Source organism: Ornithorhynchus anatinus, chromosome 19, assembly GCF_004115215.2.
Source record: "Ornithorhynchus anatinus isolate Pmale09 chromosome 19, mOrnAna1.pri.v4, whole genome shotgun sequence".
Taxonomy (NCBI): Eukaryota; Metazoa; Chordata; class Mammalia; order Monotremata; family Ornithorhynchidae; genus Ornithorhynchus; species Ornithorhynchus anatinus.
Window position 1 is genome coordinate 11054183 of NC_041746.1, and position 18182 is coordinate 11072364.

Below are 18182 nucleotides of genomic sequence, written 5' to 3' on the forward strand. Positions count from 1 at the left end.
TTCGGAAGGGGTGGAGAAGCCCAAGTTAGGATCTGCTCTTTAAATAGACTGATCATAAATCTGGGAATCACGTCTAAATTCTGGAGGTGGGAGGGAAGGAAGACAGACCCCCTTGCCCTTTCTAACAGTAACTATGGATTGTGATTTGAGTGGTTATTTTTAGGCAGGTCTTTAAATTTGTCAGTGCAACTATATAAGTCCTGAGGCTTCTCATTCTGTAGAGACGCCTTGTTAACTTCCCACCCTCCCTTGAAAACCCTAAACTTGCTACCCAGCCATCTGCAGTGAATTTGGTAGCGTCAGATTTCTCCAGAAATTGTTCACAAGTACGTGTCTACTGCCTGTGAGGAAGTCTGAATTTTTTCAAGGAAGTGTTGAATGAGAACTGCAGTAACAAGCTGACAAGATTAATCGATCCATCAATCAACCAAATAATCAGTGGTATTTACTGAGTACCTGCTGGGTGCAGAGCACTTTCTTAAACACTTGGGACGGTGAAGTAAACCTAGACTACCTCATCCCGGCCCTCAGTGGGCTTAGAGAAGCAGCATGGCTCAGTGGAAAGAGCCTGGGCTTGGGAGTCAGAGGTCATGGGTTCGAATCCCAGATCTGCCACTTGTCAGCTGTGTGACTGTGGGCAAGTCACTTAACTTCTCTGGGCCTCAGTTACTGTGAGCCTCACGTGGGACAACCTGATTACCCCATATCTACCCCAGCGCTTAGAACAGAGCTCTGCACATAGTAATCGCTTAACAAATACCAACATTATAATCAAAAGGGAGACCGTCCACTTCATCCCAGTCCTTTGCTCCATCCATGGAGATGTTGCACGGGTTATCTCCAATCCCTGAAAGCTTTGGAAGAGCCCCTACTGGAAGGTCCAGTTCCCAGAAGCCACAACTAGTGGTCTGGCATGGGGAGAAGATGGGAGTAGCCCAGCCCTAATGATAGCAAAATTAAGGGAATTGAGTTTATTTAGTTTGGAAACTGGAAACTGTCTCTAGGCCATAAACCCACTTTGGGCAGGGAATTATCTCTACCAACTCTGTATTATGTACTTTCCTAAGTGTTTAGTACAGTGCTTTACATACAGTAAGTGCTCAATAAATATTACTGATTGATTGATTGATTGATTGATTGATTGGAGAAATAAATGCTGAAGGAGAATCAAAAGTGTGATTCAGAAGAGGAAGATCAGTCTTTGTCCATCTCCATTAAGGAAAAGGACAAAGAAAAGCAGCAGGACTTAGTGGAAAGAGCATGGACGCGGGAGTCAGAAGACCTGGGTTCTAATCCTGACTCTGCCACTTGTCTGCCATGTTACCTTGGTCAAGCCACTGAACTTCTTTGTGCCTTGGTTCCTCATCTATAAAATGAGGATTAAGACTGTGAGCCCCATGCGTCCAACCTATCTTGTATCTACCCCAGTACTTTTAGTACAGTGTCTGGCAAAGAGTAAGTGCTTAACAAATACCTTTTTTTTTAAAAAAAAAAAAAAGGGTTTAAGCTGCAGCAAGAGAGATCTAGATTAGACAGAAGGAATACTTTTCTGATTTTGAGGGAAGGGAGATAGGCATCTTTAAAAGAGGGCTAGGTCCTTGTAGTTTAGTTTGCAGCTCTGTCTTAAAACAGGGGGTTGGATTAAATGTCCTCTTAAAATCTCTTCCCACCAAACAATCCTTTTGATAGAATAAGTAGATATTTAAAGGTACCTGTGCAAAAAAGATAAGTAACTAGATCTAAATTTATTAAGAAGCCACTGATTAAGTAAGCCTGCATTTATGTAGAGGCACACAGTACATTCCCTTGCATTTAATTTATATCCCACTGAAAAGGACAGATGTTATTATTATCACCTAATAGTCTCAGAGTGTGAAACTAGCAGGCCTGCAATATTACCTCTGTAATAGCATCAATTTCACAGCTTGGATGCTGTTTTGCAAATAGCGTGAAAATACTTGCCTTGTGGTAACTAAATTCGGAGAGAAATGGGAGATTCTTTCATTTAAAAGAGCAAGTAGTGCTGGCTGACTTTAGAGAAATGCATTGTTCTCTGCCTAACAGGTGCAGGTTTGGGCGTTAAGAGTCTGATCCCATTACACTTAGTTGCATGGATCACTGGTTCCCAAAGAGGCGTCTACAGCCGTCAGTTTGGGATCGGTCCTTCGGCCGAGATGTATGCAAATCCACATGTCGATTTAGAGGAGCAAATGGCGTTTAACAGCCGCCCCTCTGTTCTGAAGTCTTTTTTGTTGTAGATTCTCTCAGTATTTTAAGTCCTGCTCATTCGACATGACACTTCCCAGGGCTGGGGGTGACTAGCATGGATGAAGTGAGGTCTTCATCCTTAAGGAAGGAATGTAATTTTCTGGCCAGCTGGAGTTGAAAGAAGTTAGTGCTGCTTCCTGTGACACCGGAGGCCCAATAGCCAGAGACACCTCTGACTGCCTAGAGACTACTCCCTTAAACAGTGAGAAGGAGGGAGAAGCAGAGTGGCCTAGTGGATAGAGCCTGGGCCTGGGAGTCAGAAGAAGCTGGGTTCTAATCCTAACTCCGCTGCTTGTCTGCTGAGTGACTTTGGGCAAGTCCCTTCACTTCTCTATTCCTCAGGTGCCTCATCTGGAAAATGGGGAGTAAGACCGTGAGCCTCATGTGGGATAGAGACTGTGTCTAACCCGATCTGTCCACTCCAGCGCTTAGTACAGCACCTGGCATATAGTAAGTGCTTAACAAATATCAAAATTATTATTACTATTATGCAAGCGGGCATTTTCGGCCAAAAAGTACAGTAGTAGGGTATAGTCCACCTCTCAGTTGTCCTCAGACAAAGGATCCATTTGGCAAATTAATTACAGTCAACTTCTTGATCTCTCAGCTGCAGACCTGCCTCCTCTTTTGACCTACTTCCTCACTGTGATACGTACAGTCCATAATAGTAGCTCTTTCCTCCGGCTCCATCGGCAGTGATTAACTGTCAGTGTGCTGCATACAGAAGACTATAAGCTCTCTGATGACAGGAATCATGTCTACTAAATCTCCTGAGGAAAGAGGACAGTCCTCGGTTCACATTGGATTGTAAATTTCCCGAGGACGGGGACTGTGTCTACTAACTCTATTCCCAAGTGGATGGTAGGCATTCAGTGAGTACTATTGTTTGACAAGCAATAGCCATCAACCCCGTGGAAAGCCTTGGTTGGGAATTTGAAAAATTTGATGAACAAGAAGCTGGTAGCTTTGCTACAGGCAGAGCATAGCTATAAACCCAACAATATTTCATAGCTCATGGTTTTAAACACAACCAATTAACTTGGATTTTTCTCCTGGGCCCTCCTTGAAGGACCTTGGTTGGCACAAGCAATTCTGATTCTTCATTGAATCAGTACTGCTCAAAGCTATGATTAGAATGCAGGTGACTTAGGAGATGACTTGGTAACAGCTATTAATACTCCTCAGGCCCTTTGCCCAGATTAAAGGAATCAGAGATTTGGTAAAGAGTCTGTTAGCAAAATATCTCCCAATACATTTCAACCATTTGAGGTTTGGCAGAGGCCACGGCACATTTTGCTAAGTACTATTTGCCTGCGGATCAAAACCCCCACGAATTTCAAGAGAAATTCAAACCTTCTGCCAGTGATTCATTTTCACTTAACTCATCACAATGCTGTTTCGTCAGAGCTACCCGATAGCTAAGAAACCCCCTGAGTCTTTATTCTTGAACCAAGAGGTCATATTTTGCTAACTCTAATTGCAACTTGAACCTAAAGGAGCTCCGATTCAGTTTTAAAGTTAGAACCCATAACCTTGAGGAGGTTCTAAACTTGAAACAACCCAGCCTCCTACTCTTTGTAGCAAACTCTCTACAACAGCATTTGTGATAATATGGCTCACTTACAGATGCGGGGCATTCTGGGAATAGTAGCTGAATGATGGTTTACTAGGTCGAGGGGATTTTCTTCTGCTTTAAAATAAAACTTCTTTGGAAGAAATGCTGTAGGGATATCGATATGCTGAATGCAATTGGCAGAACAAAATCCAAACAAAAGCAAAAGAGTTGTTTCCTAAAGCAGCATGATGATTTCTGTCACACTAATAGTTGAGCATTTCTATCTGTTTATTATTTTTGTATCTGTTCCCCGCTTTAAACTGGAAACTCCTTGAGTGCAGCAATCAGGTCTTCGGCCTTTACTGAACTCTTCCAAGCATGTAGTATATTGCTTTGACAACAGCAGGTACTCAATAATTATTATTGATTAATTGATTTTTAAATTGTATTTGTTAAGCGCTTACTATGTGCCAGGCACTGTACTAAGGGTTCGGGGTAGATAGAAGCTAATCAGGTGGGACACAGTCCATGTCCCACATGGAGCTCACAGTCTTAATCCCCATTTTACAGATGAGGGAACTGAGGCAAAGAGAAGTGAAATGACTTGCCCAAGATCACATAGTAGGCAAGATTAGAACCCAGGTACTTCTGACTCCCAGGCCCGAGCTCTATCCAAGAAGCGACACTGCTTCTGATGTGTTAGGTGATTATATCGCATCCTGTAAACATTATGCACTCCTTTAGAATAAGTAGAGTGTTCTACCCTATAGGGCCTTCTGGGAAGCAGCATGCCTTAGTGGAAAGAGCATGGGATCTGGATCTTCACTTACCAGAGGAGGGACCACAAACTTGCACTGTGGGAAATGGGGAATGCAATATGCAGGTTGCCTTTTCTCTCTGCTGCTTTGCGGTTCAAAATTTGCTGTCCTCTATATAGAAGAGTCTCTAGATTGGCAAACATTGGAACTACTGCTCATAGTGGCTCAAAGAGCTTATAACTGCTCACTGTAGCTGCCATGGAGTCTTGGGTAAGGAAGGACAGGGGTTCCTGGGAAATCACCAGCACCAGCACCAGCCTGCCACCACCATGAATTCCCCTCAATCCTGACTACTTTATCATCAGCTTTGTCATCGCAATCTGCCCTGTCAGCACCATCAACCCCATCACTACTGTCAGCCCTGCCGCCACCCTGTTACCTCTGTCAACCTCGTCACCGCTCAGCTCTGTCATTACGGCCAACCCTCTCACCGACATCAACCCTGTCACCACCTCCAATCCTGCTCTGGCCAGCCTTGTCACCATGGTCAGCCTTTTAGCCCCCACAATCAATCCTGCACCACCATCAGTCACCACTGTCACCCTTGTCACTAGATTCTTGTAGGCCCAGGGACCCTCCCACCCCACAGATCCTGCTCACCTCCACAAAATAATCACCCAAAGTTGCAAGGCTGCTGTGATACCAGGGACCACCAAGCTACTAGGGAGTGTGGGAGAGCTACCCCAACTCTGCTACTGTTGTAGCCGTTGGCCACCCTTAAGCTCTGTGGAGCACATGGAAAATACCTGCCCTGGCTTACTGGGGCCCCAGGGACCTTGAGCCACCTGGGCACCTCTGAACCAATGCCGCTACAGCTCCCACTACAGCTGACAACAAAAGAAACAAATGTAGCACACAAACACTGCCCAGGAAAGCACCGGATAGGAAGTGAGGCGGGGGCGGGGGGAGCCCAGAGAGGAGGACCCTGCCACTAAGCCACTCCCTCCTTCCCAGACAATGGCCTCTCCATGTCTGTCTTTCTCTCTGATCCCCTCTCAGCCCTTTTACTTCCCTCCAGAGGCTGCCAGACCCCATCCTGAGCACGTCTCCTTGCTCTTCCCTCTCAGTATTTCCCCTCGGGCTGCCTCTTCAGAGCCACAGTGGTTCTATCTGCCACATGATATGTGGAGAATACCCAGGATGGAGGATCATTAAAGATTTGCAGTCGCAATTGAAATGGGGCAACTTGGGCAGGGCCAGCCCAGCCACAGAGGACCCGGAAGTGTGTAATTAGGGGCTGTCCACACAACCAATTTGGGTAATGTACATACGGTATAATAGGTTTGTATATCTCTCCCAAAGATCCTCTGATGCTTTGATTTAGATGGATGAAGTGCAGAACAGCTGGATACACTGTACCAAGAGACATTGATCTTTTCAGCCAAAAACAGTGATTTATATATCTTTATTGTAAGAAGATGACTCTCCGGGTTCAACTGTGCTTTTCTCTGGGTGAGGAATGATTGTGTAATCGGTGCCAATGGTGAACCGAAAACTCATTTCTCCTCTCCCTTTCTTCCTCCCCACCAAAAAGCTTATTTGGACTATTTGTAAATATAACAATAAGAAAGATTCAAAGGCCTATTACTCAGTGTGTCTTGATTTCCCGTTTATTCTGTGCTCCTTATCAATACTCTTCAGAGCTCAGGGCTGAGGCAACATAATGAGAGTGAGGAGACATTGTCTGCATCTCAACGAGGGTCCTGGCATTTGGTAACAACACCACCAGCACCAGGATGTCCTCCCCCCCCGCCCTTTTTTTTTTTTAGACAATGCTGCTGCTCATGACTATTTGAATCTGCACCATGAGGCTGTGGTGACAAAGCTTCAGGCCCAGCCCCGCTCCCGACTCTGGTGGCACTAGCTGTGAGGTGTTAGTGCCAGAGAGTCTTTAGCTACCAGAGCAGAACAGTAGGAAAATAACTGGAAGAAAACGCTAAAGTTGTTGGGAATAAGAAGTGCATCTTTCTATTGGCTGGGAACCACATGTTGTTCCAAAGGCAGCTGACCTCATATTATTGATGAGATACCTCAAAATGTTTTCTCTCAGTCTGTTATTGTCATGCACGGCTGAACAAATCCTGCTCATGCTCCCAGCTCCCTAGGGGAATGCCTCGATGGACCCAGCAGATGATCAATTAATGATGAAATTGGCCAACTTGCCAATAATAATAATAAATTGCTTTCCCCTTCTCTCTCACAGTCAGGGAGAGAGAATACATGTATTCTGTGCTTGAGGACCTATTAAAAGAACCTTCCCAGAAATAACTTCTCAGTGTTAACAACCATGAGGCCGCTGCCCCTGCAAATGGGGAGAATAAGTTGCTTTAAGTGTGCTCAAGGTCGCCCATGCAGCCTTAAGTGAGGACATGGGAATGAATGTGGTCCTCTGCCTTCTCTGTTTCTCCTCTGCCCTTCCTCCCCTCTCCCACACCTCTCGTCTCATTTACCCCCAATCTCCCCTGCCTCTCCTCATCCCTATCCCCCTCACCCCATCGCCCTTCTCGTTCCTAGGGAACAGTCCAGGAATACTATTCAAGCTCCGTGCTCAGGGTGGTTACCCTACATCTGAAGACCAATAGCATTTGTTGGGAGTGGATTGGTGGGCAGGCACATGTTTCCAACGATTCCACCTTTGGCGAGCTGCTGCTACTCCATTCCCCCAGAAGACACAGTAGTAATAATAATAATAATAATGATAATAATTGTGGTATTTGTTAAGCAGTTACTATGTGCCAAGCACTGTTCTAAGTGCTGGGGTGGATACAGAGTAATCAGGGTGTCCCATGTTGGGCTCATACTTTTAATTCTCATTTTACTAAGGCACAGAGAAGTTGTGACTTGCCCGAGGTCACCCAGCAGACAAGTGGTGGAGCCGGGATTAGAACCCACGTCCTGTGACTCCCAAGCCCCTGCTCTTTCCACTAAGCCACGCTGCTTCTCTAATAATAGTATTTGTTAAGCACTTACTATTTATCAAGCACTGTTCTAAGCGCTGGACTAGATACAAGCTAATCAGGTTGGACACCATGGGACCGTGTCTCTCAACTCTGTTGTGCTCTGTTCTCCCAAGTACTGAGTAAAGTACTCTGCACAAGGCAATCACTTAATAAATACCAGGGACTGATTATTTGGGAGAATACAATGCAACAGTAAGGGTAGACACCTTCCTTGCCCTTAAGGTGTTCTCAGAAACAATGCAGGATAATCCTGCATTTTCACTGAACATTATTCATATAGATATTGTTCCCCTCAAATCATATACAGGATCTAGTGTTTGCTGATCGATAATTTCCCAAGTAATCTTGGATCCCCTGCTCTGGTTTTTTACTTCTGAAATGTGCCGATATGTCCCACAATACCCCCATCAAAGGACAGCTTGAATTTTTCTAAGTTTTACATTCCTTTTTCCAGAATTGCCTTTTTTCTGAGCCAGTAACAGGGAAGACAATTTTCTTTCAACTTCCCTCTATTTGATAATCCATCGAACCCAAGTGCTGCCTGCCCGGTTCCATCTCCTGCAACGTATCACAAAGTGCAAAATCGACATGACAGGGAAGAAAAAACAAACGTTTTGCTCTTGTCCATGACCTGAAAGAGAAATGTGGGGAGGAGGGACCTGATCTCAATTCTTATTAGGCAATTAGTTGATTGGTCTTGTGAGGAAATGGCAAAGCTCTGATACCTGCCGTCGGTGTGGATGTGAAGGGCTTTCAATCCCAACCCACCTCTATTGCAAATACTTTCACATAGCACAGCTTTGATATTTCCCTTGGTTGAGGTGAAAAACAACTGCTGTACCTCGATCATTTATTTCTCAAACACTCATGTCGGAGAGATCGTAGCCTTGCAGGAACAAATGTTACACAGTACTATTCCCCAAAGAACGGTGACAAAAGGGAAATAGACAATGAAACATTATGGGCTATTAAGAAAAATAGATTCAAATCAAAATAATTCCTACAAATGTAGCAAGAGGAAAACAAAATGTATTGAAATAATCATTAATTGGATAATTTATTTTGTTGGATAATTACTCTTGATTGCTCTTTAGAGAGTGATGTGCTTTTTTCTTCTTAACTGTGCCGTTTTGACTCCCTCTATGAAATGTATGCAGTTGGAATTCACACAGCTATTTAACATGCAAAATATATTATGTTACCATTTAATTTCTCCATTTCTACCAGGAGATACGTTTTTCAGAAATATTAATCTGCTGAAAAAGGAGACTCCTTTTAGCAGAAAATTAATCTTAAATTCTCCTCAGCAAACACCTCGGCTAAAGCTTCATTAGTATGTATTTTCACATAATTCAATTAGCCAAAATACATACAAATGCTTGCAGTGCTGTTCCCTGCTCTGGGAGTGTCAGGGAAGCTTTATCCAGATCTGAGACAAAATTGCATAAATGGCATGTAAAGCCCTGTGCATACAAAGATACCTTCAGGGTTCTAATAAATTCATGAAACTTTTTAAAAGTGTGATTTCCTAGCAGGCAATCACTTTTAATTAACAGGATCACCTACAGCAACACATGTCCTTCAAAAACTTACATTATTTTTTCTTTTTGAATTTCAAAGTTTCTGTAGTAAAAGTTGAATAGCTGAGTAGCTTAACCTCAAAAGGATTGCAGGCTTTTATGACAGTTATAAATCACTGTGGTGCCTTCTTTATAAGAAGAAAAGATTCTTAACACAACAGAGAAAGAAGGAAATCTCTTTTTAGTCATAGCTAGAAGCAAGCATTTTCTCCAAAGGTCAAAAAACTTTTCCTCCGTTAAAGAATAATTTTAAGGACATTGCAGCTACTTGTACAAGTAATCTCTTCTAATATACTTTATGAATTAAACATACAATATCCCAGATTTATTATTTTCTACAGGACAGAGTTTGCTCTTTCTGCAGAAGCCTTTTTGGAGTTTTCCATTGTGATTCTTAGTAAACAGAAGAGCAGTGGAGTGGTGAACAGTTATTCTTAATGAACTGTCCCCATCGAAAGCTATAGGACACACTTCTCCTTGTTCAAAAAGCGGTCTCTGAATCCATTCTTTTACTGAGTACTTCTCTCTGGTGGCAACTGCAGACTCCATAGACTCCTTATGGATGCAGGTCCCTTGGACGGCTTAACTCTAATGACAATGTTTTTAGAAATGTGAAAATCCCCACGTATCCGGAAATAAAGTAGGAGTGAGACATACCGACGAGGATCCAGTTCCTTCCCCCAAATTCTCTTTTCTTCAATCTAGTCATGGACACTGAGAGACAGCCAGAATAGGGGCTGTTGCCAACTTAATAATAGCATGATCATAGCAGCACTAGCCTACTGAAGCATGAATTTTCACACTGTCCGTCCAGGGTGGCTTGGGGAGATTAGCAGAATAGCTCAGGGGACAAATCTCTGAACCTCAAGTCAAGAAAAGTGGCTGCAGTTTCAAATGTGGCCACTGTCCTATTACTAACCAAGGGGCAAGTCACCTCACCTCGAGGTGCCTCCTTTCCCCTTCTTGGCAAATGGAAAAAAAGATATTGTGTAGCCTAACCCCCTTTTTCAAAAAAAAAAAAAAAGCTGTGAGGACCAAGTCAAGGTGGTGGTAAAGTGCTTGGAGTTTCCAAGGAGTAGTTGTTCATGAGATCTCCTTTGCCCATTAACCACCATGAATCAGTAAGGGAGTCAGATGTATGCTCAGAGGTCTTTCAGAACTGAACTGGGGTTGGGATAACTCATTCAGTAAGCCAGGCTGCTTCTTTAACAGGAGTCCACATCATCAGCTTTACCTTCATTTCCCCCACTTCCTGTTCCCACCCTTTCATTTCCTCTTCACTTCATCCCAACTGCTTCAGCCCAGTTCAAAGTATTGTCATTCAGTCAATGCTAATTGTGTGCATTGTACTAAGCGTTTAGGAGAGTACACTATAAGTATTATGAGGAAGAAGCTACAGCTGATATACGTATACTTGGGCTGCCCATTTTTGATCAGCAAAACATTTGCTAAGGTCTCAGGTTGTTGAGAGAACTTTCATGATCTTTATTAGCCCAAGTCTAGAAGGGATAATGCTAGATTTCCTCACTCATAAGAAAATCACAAATATCTATTCTTGGCTGTGTCAATGTGGGTCAAAGGAAGAGCTGACAAATTATCTGGAAATTTTATTATTATATCCCCCCTTAATCCTATTGAGGACAATGATAAGGAGATTCCAGGATTGAAAAAAAAAACAAAACTCTCAGTAACACAAAAGAGGGTTTGGGTGGTTTTTTAAATAATTTGCCATAGTCTTCACATCACTTTGCTGTGTAGACCTAACCACAGCCACAAAAAAACAAGTTTTTGTTTCACTGGGGACAAAGAGTGTAAGCCTAATAATAGTCCTTCTTGGTCTAGAGTTTGTTCATTGTGTTCACAAATCTACACAAGCTTCAGAGTATTTGTTGGTGAGACAATGGGACTCTTGTGGGGAAGAAGAGAGGTTTCTGGAGAGAAAGCCAAACAGTGGAGATGTGGATAGAGAGTGTTCATGTAGAATTTTAAACAATGGAAAATTTTGTGTGTTATTCACAAACTGAAATGAAGCTTTCAGAAGAATTAGGAGCCTGACCAAATCTATCCTTTCAAACCTGTGGAAAATTATGCAATCTCTCTGGAGAAGCTGTGCTGCTTAATGGAAAAAGTCATGGACCTGGGAGGCACAGAACCTAGATTCGAATCCCAACTCTGCCACTTGCCGGTTATGTGACCTTGGATGAGTCACTTAACTTCTCTGAGCCTCAGATTCCTCATCTGTAAAATGGAGATTAAATGCCTGGACTCCTTCCTACTTAGACAGTGAGCCCCATGTGGGACAGGGACTGTTCCAACCTATCTTGTACCTACCTTAGCACTTAGTACATTTGCATAGCACTAGAAAATGCATAACAAATACCACTTTTTTATGGCTTTTGTTAAGCGTTTACAATGTGCCAGGCACTGTACTAAACAATGGGGTAGATACAAACTAATTAGTTTGGACACAGTCTCTGTCTGCACTTGGGACTCAGTCTTAATCCCCATTTTACAGATGAGGAATGTGAGGCCCAGAGAAGTTAAGTGAATTGTCCAAGGTCACAAAGCTGGCAAGTGGCAGAGTTGGGATTAGAACCCAGGTCCTCTGGCTCCCAGGTTCATGCTTTTTCCATTAGGCAGCACTGCTTCTCCAGAGAGATTGCAAAATTTTCCACAGGTTTGAAAGAATAGAAAATTCTTCCATTTTACAGGTGAGGGAACTGAGGCACAGAGAAGTTGAGCCACTCACCCAAAGTCACATAACAGACATAGCCGACACATAGCAGACAAGTGGAACAGGGATTAGAATCCAGGTCTTTCTGACTCCCAGGCCTGTGCTCTACCCATTAGGCCACGCTGCTTTTTCACCTTTCATTGTCATTATTATTCCTTTTTTTCTCTATCTTGCTATACTTGCCTGAAGTTATTGACAGTTCAATATCAGCACGGTGATGGTAGGGAGTATACTTTAAAACACCCAACTGCTAGATAGTTAAAAAGTAAATTCTGGATTCTTATAAATCCCAGAGAAACATGTGACCACAACCAGTTCTCACAAAATGACAGAATAAATGATCCTCACACAGAATTAGTCAATGTTTAATTCATTGAATGCCTATTTTCAGAGTGATAATATTTAGACTCTAATCCATCGATTTATTAAAGTTAGCCTGCTGTACTGTTCCGAGATTGTTGGCGGTCGGGTCACAGCCCGAAAGCGGCCTCTGATCTCCGGCTTCCAATCAGACTAAAATAGCCTGAAGGAAAATCATGCAGGAGGGTCGCCGAAGACAGAATTTCATTTGCTCCTGAAACACCGTATCGCATGTGGATTTTCCCAGAAAGAAGCATCAGAAAGTGAGATTATAATTAGCTGATATTAAAAGACTGGGGCTGCTGATCTTCATAAATACAGCGCTGTTGTCTTCCCAGTTTTTGAGGGTAAGTTAGGTGGTTAATGACTGAAGCGAACGGGAGCTACCCCTAACTACTGAGGCACTCCAGGAGATTGCGAAAGACTCTCTGACAAGGAGTTGGAGAGAGAAACCCTTTGAAAATCATGTGAAATGGAGGAGGAGGAGGAAGAGGACTGGGTAAAAGAGAAAGCATCAAAACCACTGAGTTTGAGTTCAGCCTTGAAAGATGAGTGTCCTAAGATCAGATTGATGAAATGATACTTGTTCTGGGTTAAGTGGATGTGATCAAAAGAGAGCAATTGTTAAACGAATGGCTGGGACAGCAAACAGATTCCTGGGGATTAAGTCAATGATGATGGGGTAGAGATTCATGGTTTTGCTTGAGGAGGAATGCCTGTACTTGGAGGAACTGAAAAGAGGAACCAATTCTACTGTTTTCTGCCTAATGGAGGCAGAGGACAATTCTCTTAGATGGAGAGGGCAGAAGATGATCCTAAGTCTTTTAGAAACAGGAAATTAGAGTGCTTATTTATCCTGTTGAGCCTCTTTTGGGGAAAATACTGGGGGTGGGGGTGTTATCAAAAGTTCATCAGAGGGAGTGATAAGAATCATTTTCAGGAGAGAAGAAAACCATGATTTTCATCCTAGGCCAGTTTTGCTCAACAACTCTTTTAAGTACCGAAAGTAACTTATTCAGAGTGCTTTCATATCAAGAGTTGGAGTTGCAGCCTTCTCCAACCTTATATGATAAAAGAAGGATATGCAGACAGCCCCGTGAAAGGAAGCAGATTGACTATCTACCTGACTAGAGGGAGGGGATGATGTTCTAACCCAGCTTCCACTTCTTGAATATTTTTGGAGCACTGAGCAAATCAGCATCCCATGACTCTGCAAGACAGTATAATAATATATTTCCCCTACCCACCTCCTGGGGTTAAATAGATCTTAGGTTTGCTCTTACTACTGAGAAAGGAGCCCACTGCATTGGTTTTTAGCACTTTTGGCCAAGAGGATCAATTTTATCAGCTTTCAGAGCCCTAAATGGGACCCAGTGCCTTGAAAAATTTCATTCATCTCCAGCAGTGTACAATAGACAACTTTCGCATCTCTTAGATTGGATCCAGTGATTACATAGAGTTTTTAGCTCCCTGGGGCGGAGGGAGGGGGAACCTCTGTAGACAAATAAAAGAAATGTCAACCAACACTGACTTAAATTCAGCCTAGAATTCTGCTTCCAACAGTGGCACCTAAGGATGCTTGGAAAAAGATGGTTAATTTCCAGCCTTGATTCCTATCCTGATGGTTAGTGCTATTTCATCCACTATGTGCCACTCTTCCTTCTAATGATCTCTTCTGGATTTATCACCTCTGACATTCCTGATTAATCCCCACACCTTTCCAGCAAATCATCCCAGTAACCACCTCAGATTTTTTTTATTAATTTATTTATTTAACTGTGTCTATTCAATGTATTTTCTCACACTAAACTAGAATTCGTCCATTGATTTATGTATACTCTTCTACCATTAGATGGTAATTAATTATGGCTAATTCTGGTTCTTAAGTGCTTGCTATATGCCACCCACTGGTGTAGATAAAAGATAATAGAGTTGAACCTAGTCCCTGTCCCATATGGGTCTCACGATCTAAATAGAAGTGAGTAGGATTTTACCTCCATTTTACAGAGGAGGAAACAGACACAGAGAAGCAACTTGCCCAAAGTCACACTGCAGACAAGTGGTGGAGCCTGGATTAGACCGCTGGTCCTCTGACTCCCAGGCCCATGCTCTTCCACTAGCCATTCTACTTCCCCAGGCTATGCTCCTTTCCTAAGGTGAGGAAATGTCATTTTTTACATCTTTTGTTTTTGCCCCAAGCACTCAATATAGTGTCTTAAACATGATTGGTGCTCACTAAATATTGCAGATTCTGCAGCCAGAACTGGTGAACAAGAATTCCATAGTCACAGAGAAGCAGCATGGCCTAGTGGAAAGAGCATGGGTCTGGGTGTCAGAGGACCTGGGTTCTAATCCCAGGCTCGACCACTTGTCTGCTGTGTGATCTTGGGCAACTCACTTTACTTCTCTGTGTCTGTTACCTCATCTGTAAAATGGGTATAGAGACTGTGAGCCCCATAAGGGACATGGACTGTGTGCAACCTGATTTCCATGTACCTATCCCAGTGCTTAGTACAGTGCTTGGCATATAGGAAGTGCTTAATAAATGCCATAAAAAAATTTTTGTCCCTGCCCTTCCGGAATATTTTGTATTCAGTCGTAGTCCCCTTCAGGCTTCATCTTTCAGGGCTGAAGAGGCCTAATTTTTTATTCCATCCTGATATGGAATCTGCACTTGTCTTCTCTGGTCATCTTAGTTGCCCATCTGTGTTCCCTTTCTAGCTTCATTACATCCATCCTAAAATGTCTTGAATAGCTTATGTGTTCTAGGCTTGGACTGACCTTGATTTTATATAATGCTAAAATTATGCTTTGGGTGTTATTTCCAATATCTTTTCTGTTAATGCCCAACTTTCTGTTGATCTTTTAGCTTCTGCCACACACTGAGCCAATGACTTGAAGGAAAAGGGTAAGTATTGGAGGATAATCTTTTGCTTGCTGTCTCAGGCTGCCAGGGCAGATCCCTCCTTCATGGCATCCTGTCATCTATTTAAGCAATTTCAAAAACATTATTCTCTTTACTTGTTCCACCCCTGACCCGCTGCCCTTCCTGGCTCTCCCCCATTCTCCATCCCAACTTTCACTTTCTCCTTTTAATCTGTTTGCATTTTTACCTCTGTAGCTACCCTACCTACCTGCACATCAGGCTGGCCCTGTGCCCATAACTCTGAACCCTCCCTGGGAGCCTTTGTTTCAAACTTAACCTTCTCCAGTTGCTCTGTTGCGTAGCTCCTCCAGAGCCTACAGTGGCCAGGACCCTTATAGCTGTGGGGTGCGATTTGGGAGGGGCAGTTCCAGGCAGGAGAACAGGCTCCCCTAGCTCTCCAGGACATGGGACTGTTCACAAGGACTCCTAGATTTCTTTCCTGAGGCATCACTGAGATGATGATCATCATTCAACTTTACTTATGCATAGTTTGGATTATTTTCCCCTAGAACCATTTACTTCTGTTCAAAGCTTCAACATCATTATTATTCTATGACTACTGTATTTGGCTTTATCATGTTTTACAAGGGTTGACCTTTGTTTAATGGGCTTTTATCTGAAAATCTTAGGTAAAATTTGAACAAATGTAATGTTCTAGGCACCATGAACAAGAGGAACTGGAGAGGGCTCCAATCAGTGTATGCCAGGCAAAATAATTTTCTCAGAATTGGCAGGCATTGCTGAGTATACACCTACTAGGAAACAGGGAATATTAAGGCCAGGTTACTTGGGCAATTTAATTTAAAAAAAAAAAAAACACAATTGGTGAGCCTTCAGGTACATTGGTAAGAAGATAAACAAGTTAAATGTAGTTTAGCCACTTCCAATTCTATCCTTGCTGAACTCCCACATAATATGCAAGGGGTTTGAGTAAAGGCAGATCAGCCAGCACATGTGGGGCTTGCTTTAATAAGAGAAACAAGACAGGTTCCCAGGCTCAGAATGTTTAGATCAGTGATTTTTCAGTCAGTAGTGTGCCCATAACCCCTGATGATTCATATTATATCAAGTGGTATGTCCTGTTCCCTGCTGATGGGAAGACTAGGTGGACTGTCCACTGACTTGACTTTTACCTCTGAGGCTTTCCATATACCTTCTCATCAATGCAAAATCATTGATTTCAAGGTAAATGGGTATAGGGAGATGAGAAGGCAAGGGTAAGTGTAGTTTGCCTCAATTAATAATGATAATAATCCTCATCACTGTGTTATCTTAAATGCTTTCTCTGTGCTAAATCCTGTACTAAGTGCTGGGGAAGATATAAGAATCAGGTTGGACACAGTCCCTGTCCCACACAGGTCTCACAGCACAGGGGGATGGAGAATGGGTCTGGAATCCCTATTATTCAAAAAAAAAAAAAAGGAAACAGACAATGAGAAGTGAAGGTGATTTGCCCAAGGATAAATGGCAGAGCCTGGATTAAAATCCAGGATCTCTGAATCCCAGGCCTGAGTTTATTAGATTTGATATTTAGACTTGCAGGGAAGGGTGCAAATGAAAAGTATATCCTTTCTCTCTTCCACTCAGAGTCTGTGCATACAGGATTGACCTTAGTGTGACTATTGACAGTTTTCTGAAAGTGGAACTCTTAAAAGTAAGTTGGGAAGAGTCATCTATATAGGAACAACCATACAGCTAGTACTCTTTACAATTGAAACCAGGGGATGGTGAAGAGGAGTATTGATGATCCCAACTGGAAAAATCAATCTTGGGAGAGGTGGCCATTTAGGACCTTATAAATTTATAGCCTTAGAGGTCAGAATCACCAGACTAAACTAGGCTGTGATGACTGTGAAGTTCCATCCTAAGACTGTGTATTTCTGCATCTGAGCTAATGGCTTCAGGCAACCTTCCCTACACTAAGTTTCAAGTTGGTTGTCAAGACTCAGTGTCAAGGAGGCTATGCAAGGGTAACTGCAACTCTGAATAAGCAGCTTTGCACATTAGCACAGACTCCTGTAGCACATATGTATGTATCTTTAAACTCTACTGCTTCCCCTACCTGTAATTTATTTTAGTGTCTATCTCCCCCTGCTAGATTGTAAGCTATTTGAGAGCAGGGATCATATCTACCAACTCTACTGTATTCTCCCAAGCACTTAATACTGTGCTATGTTCAATAAATACTACTAAGTGATAAGTTGAAATAAATAGTCCTGGTTCAAGTAAGCATTTTAATAATTACATTTAGACTGTGTTTCTACAGACTCCTTAGAAAATGCATCAGGCACATTAACAAATGACATTGGAAAGGAAACAAGAGCAGACCACTAGTTTGTATACTGGTAGTTTTCCATGGATTCTAGCTGTGATATTTGGCTGCTAAACTCCAAATACAAAACCCAGTATTATCTCATTTTAATGTCTTTCAGGTTAAGGCAAGTAACAGCACTTTTTGAGTAACTACTAAAATTCATCCAACTCAATAGTGTCTGAGCATAAGTGAAAGGTTTTGAGACACTTCTCTAGGAATTTCTGCATGGATTGACTGTGTTCCATGAGCCATGCCCATGGTTATGAATCCCTTTGTACAGACTGACAGTAAGCCTGAAGAAAACCAAAATTATGTAGCTGCTTACATTCAGATAAACCCCTACGCAACCCAAGATTTTCATCGAAAATGTGGATCTTAATGCCATCACCAAATTCTCCTACCTAGGCTGTGTACTATTTAGTGATACCTGAATAAACCATGAGATAAGAACTAGAAGAAAGTCAGTATGGATTTGAGCAGATAGAGAGTTGGATGACAGTGGGACAACAAGTTTAATACCAAAATGAATGTGTGCACTGCTGTGGTGATGGTAAATTATCTATGTGGCTAGGAGACCAGGCTCTCCCATAGAAGGCGCCTCCAATTTCCTGAGCAGTTTCTTCAACGTCCCCTATGAGCCAGCAAGGCAGAACAAGATTGATGCAAG